Genomic DNA, 5,468 nt, shown 5'->3' with positions numbered 1-5,468 from the left:
TTTCACACTAGTACCTCTGAACTTACATATACAGCCCTCCAAATCTGTTTTATCAAACCCTTCAATAATCCCTTTTTCAAGGTCATCTGCAGCAGATGTGGAGTTAACAATTCACCACTAGGGAAGAGTTTTTCAGGGGATAAGAAATCACCCATAACTATTCTGTTAGCTTACTTTGCTGCTGGAAACAGTGTTTGTCAGCAAWGCATAACTAGCAGAGCTCCAGAGAACAATGTGAATTCTGTTCTGCCTCATCTATCATTGATAACATTGTCATCTAGGCTTCCCTTTTGACTTTTGTCCCTGGAGATCGTGACTGCTCTGGAATAAACTTAGCTTGACTTTTAGAAATTCTGGCATGTTCAGAGTCATGGAGAAGGGCAGATGGAATGAAAATGAAATCCCACAGTTCTCTTTTTAGAAAGAATTTTTTTCACATGGCAACTGGATTTTTACCAAAGCTATTGTCCCTCTTTCTAAATGTTGACAGCAGTAACACTTGGCAAGTACATACATCTGCTCAGACAGGGATCTGAGGCATAAACATTGTTGAATTCAGATTCAGCATCACAAAAGGACTGTAAGGTAATTTTCACTCCTTAATGAGACAAATGTCTGTGCTTCATTTCATCAGCAAAAGAACAAATATATCAGAAAAAATAAAACTATATCAAATGAAAAAAATGCAAGGAAAGTGAGATGTACTTAAAGAGGAAGAAAATACAAGTSACTTTTGAAGAAAATGGGAAAATAAGATTTTGCTTAAAATCTTCTTTCTCAACATTTATTCACTGACACTTGTAATTTACAGACTATTGCKATTCCCACACAGGTACCTTCCCTGCTGCCTTCAGATTTATCTTTTCCTCTAACCCTTTGCTCATTATTCTCTTCCTTTCTCCAGGGAGTCTTCAATTTAGAAGCAGAAGACCTGATATTAGGATCTATGCTGGTGTCTTTAAGTTTCACTGATTCTTTGACCTTYGCTCGAGACTTTGTACATTACTCCTCAAGAGTTCCTTGAAATCAGTCCAAACTATGATAGTGATCTCATATCATAGAATCATAGAATCATAGAATGGTTAAGGTTGGAAGGGACCTCAGAGGTCATCTAGTCCAACCCCCTTGCTCACGCTGGGTCACCTAGAGCACGGGGCACAGAGCTGCATCCAAGCGGGTTTTAAAGATCTCCAGAGAAGGAGACTCCACAACCTCTCTGGGCAGCCTGTTCCAGGGCTCTGTCACCCTCACTGTCAAGAAGTGTTTTCTCAAGTTCCTGTGGCACTTTTGGTGCCTCAGCTTGTGGCCGTTTCCTCTAGTCCTGTTGCTGGCCACCACTGAAAAGAGGCCRCCCTCTCCTCCTCACTGCCTCCCTCGAGGTATTTGTAGACACTGACCAGGTCCCCCCTCAGCCTTCTCTTCTCCAGRCTGAACAGGCCCAGCTCCCTCAGCCTTTGAAAGTCACAGAGAAAAATTATTTTGTCAGGATTTTTGTACAAAGGTATTTTCATTAAATCACTTTGCTATTCTGACAATTCCAAAAGATCTCTCAAGAACTTAGGAAACTAAAGAACCTCATTTATTTCAGTCGAGTTTTGCCTGATTATCTCTTTGGATACTGGGAATGGCTCTGCTGTTCCATGTTTTTAACCATTTTAAGGTTTTCTCACTTTTCTTCTTGTAATTAAACTGATGAAGAAGGCAGGATGCCTCCGTCACTCAGCACTTGTGGAAAAACAAACCTGTACCATAGTCAGAACAAATCCACACAGCTCCAGCAAAGAGTGACTCCAATGTGCTTATCGTAATGAGTGTAAGTTGGCAACACTACAGCAAAGTAGTTCCATTAGGGAATTTATACTAGCGATATAGTTAAGGTGCTGGAATGTACATTTGTACTATACTGCCAAAATCAACTGCACTCTGGTAAAASTTGCTATTGTTTTTTTCTGGCACTTCAAAAGATTTCCACCTCTTCAGAAYGTAATGATCAAGGTCCTTTTCAGATAAAAACGTCTCACTGCTAGAGAGAACTTCATTGTTAGTCAGCAAAAAGGCACCATGTGAGAACTTCAGATCAAGGAACTAACTTTCTCTGTAACCTGTGCTAAGTCATTTGATCTCTTTATAATAATTTTTCCCAGAAAAATAAATGGCTGAAGTTGGATGTTTAGAACATTTCTAAATCCTGTATGTTCTAGTGTTGCAAAGTTTCTTACCAATAAACATAAAATTAATTTGCAAACTCATGAGAGGAACCACAAGCTGAAGGCTGTTTATCAGGGCAAAATAAACATTTCACGTGGTGAGAGGAACATGTCCGTGACTTCAATCTGTGAAARAATGTTAGAAAAGAAGGGTCTGCAAAGGTCTTGTTCTCAGCCCTGCACTCAGTGCCTGTCAGATCTAGCATTAATGTTAATTCCCCAAAACCTTCAGGGCCAGTAGACTACATATGTTACAGAGATTTTGTGGGTGAGGACCAAGCTCAAAAGAATTTTCATATATGCTCCTTACAGTTCTTTTAGAAATAAATGGAAGAAACTCTAACCCTTTTGTCCATTGTATATTTCCATCTTTTTCATTGCCCTTCAGGCCAAAGACCTGCTGTGAAGATGTGATGGGAAGTATGTGAATTATGAAGAAAATCTTATTGTGGAGGGTAAGGAATCCTTGCAGTCTGCTTCTAATAGTTGTGTGGCTCTGGGTGCATCAAGTTGCAATTTTCTTACCCAGAAGGATAGAAACCCACACTGTCCCTACTAGATTGAAGTAAAAACTTGGGCACAAATGCCAGAGGATTCCAGAAGCTGGGTTAGATACACAAAGACCCTGCTGAGACTGAACATCTCACAAGAAGTTTGCAGAGTTCACAAATGTCACAAAAGATTCATGACTTCTGGCAGCACTGGTGTGCTCTCAATATTTTCAATTCAGAAACAGCCACAGTCATATCCTGTAGCCTTTCATAAGTTCATACTTATCTTTCCTATTCACACATGCAGGCATTGATAAAGATGAGGCTTGACATTCATGCAGCAGAGTTTTACAGCAGATGCATAAATTCAATCATTTCTGGCAGGCTGCACCATTCCTAACTTCTGAGAAGACTTGCAGGTGAACTGTTAAACTTCCTTCCCTCCACATTCTAGCAGATAAAGTGCTGCAGCACTTCCCGCTTTAGTCTGGAAATGTTGAAYGCTTGCAGAGCTGCTTAGTGGAGCCAGAGCTGTGGTTACTCAAGTTCAAATCAATGCCTTATTTGAGAAGCACAGAGAGGATGCTCCCTGCATACCTGCTGGGCTGTATCAGTTAGAGGTTTATACTCTTCTTGTACAAAGGTGATCAGCTCTAATATCCCTTTCTTTCACTATTAACAAGCCAGTTATGCGGCAAAGTATAATATAATGGGAAATTTCTGCTTTTCTTGTCAAAGCATTTGTATTTAAAAGAAGRAAACAGTATTTCTTTTGATTTAGGAGTTCCAACCTGATACAGTACAATCAGTCCCTTGTTGGAAATGTTTTGACTGTGGGCATTTTTTGTGCTTGAATACATAATTASAGTCAAAACCTTGTTTCCCTCAGCTTCAATCTTTCAAATGTCTCCAGAGAAATTGAAACAGAGTTGTCTTGTTTCTATGCGCTTAAAAATCCTTCTGGTGCAAAACTCTTGGTTCACTGGAAATGACAATGTTATTGAGTATGGGGACCAAGGAGCAAGTCCTGCACAACCTATATCTTTGTATTTAATAGGGAAATTTAACCTCCACGGCTAAAGAGCCAAAGCAAGTTCTGAATTGTTCCTATGCTAATACAGGAATGTAAGGTAGCTAATAATCAGGACTAGAAATCCTCCTGAATGAGAGAGAACAGTTCAGTCTCTAGGGATGATTTACATTACTGGAATGCTAAAATCTCTGAATATCTTTGGCACAACCACCAGAAAAAGGCCTGCACTGAAGAGATCAGCCACTCTGGAATTACAGAAAACTCCCGTGCAGAAGCATGCATATGAACCACTAACATGATCCTGGAGAAGGTGTAGTGAAGGTGGATAAGAACTGGTGACCCAACTTCTTGAGATACCCTGGAAAATTATAATGAAACACTTGGTGAACATTCAGCTTAGTAAGATACTACATTAGCAAGTAGGACATGCATGCTATGTTAGGAGACGCAAGCCAAATGTTTTCTATAGACACAAAGAAAATATTAGTAGCATTTCTAAAGTTTATACCAAACTGCTTTCATTATGAACTACAAAAAAAAAAAAAAAAAGAAAAAAGAAAAAAAAAGAAAGAAAAAAAAGGAAAAAAAAGGAAAAAAGAAAAGAGAGAGAGAGAGAAGAATTAATCACTGAAATGGAAGCTTAAGCAAGAAGCATATATCTGACCTGACCTGCTTAAGTTCTATTACAACAGACATTTGTCTATCAAGATAAGTTTTATAGGTGCATATTTACCCTGGCTTACACATCGTAAGTATTAATTTACCGATCATAAAATAAATTACAATTAGAGARGAAAAAAAAAGACTGAGAAAGATGAATGTGAGTTAGGAAGTTTTCAAGATGTGTTTATTTTATGGCCAAAATAACCTATGTACCACACCTAAGAGTGTGGTAACAACAAGTTTAAGCAGAGAAGAGCCACAAACTGCCTAGGTGAGAAGGATTCCTTCAAACTAGAAACCTGGGTTGGGTTCACTGAATAAAATAAGGCACAGTTTCCAGTGAGCTTGAAAAGCAAATAAGGCCAAAATAGACGGAGCTTCACAAAAAAAGTCAATATTGTGACAGAATGTCAAAAATGATGCAACAATTATGAAGAATTCAGAGAGAGGGAAGTACTGGTTTTGCCTCCAGATATAACACTGCTGATTATTTCAATATTTAAAAAATACTGTTTTATAGCCTGCTTCTTCAAGAGGTTTTGATGAACTGAACAGGCTACAGARAGGAACCTAAAAAGGCCAAGACTGATGGTGAATATACTTTAAATTGATGGAAATATTAGAGCCTCACAGAGCCACCCAAAGCAGCCCAAAACACAAAAGGTCATGAATTCTCAAAGGTCATGAATGTAACCCAGAAAACAGTTGCAGATGGCTTGAGTACCCATGGGAGTAATAACAGCCTAATACTTTACTAGTGCTACACTAACATGCAGGTGATTCAAACTCAACCTAGATATTTTGATACTCTTTGATGGCGATTGGTGACCATGACAGATAAAGATGTATTTTAGTCAAAATACAAAGCATTAAATATTAATTAAATTAAATTAATTAAATTAATTATAAATTAAATTAAATAATAAATAATTAAATTAAATCAATTAAATATTAAGTTTTTAAATTGCTAGGTCAAATTCTTAACAGAATTTGACATTTAAGCAACATGATCCTACAGATGTAAAACTTTCAGGATATGAATAATGAATCTTTTCACAACTTCTGTTTCAGATA

The sequence above is a fragment of the Nothoprocta perdicaria genome, unplaced genomic scaffold (assembly GCF_003342845.1).
Source record: "Nothoprocta perdicaria isolate Ctin4 unplaced genomic scaffold, notPer1 scaffold_1, whole genome shotgun sequence".
Classification (NCBI taxonomy): Eukaryota; Metazoa; Chordata; class Aves; order Tinamiformes; family Tinamidae; genus Nothoprocta; species Nothoprocta perdicaria.
This window is presented reverse-complemented; position numbering follows the sequence as displayed.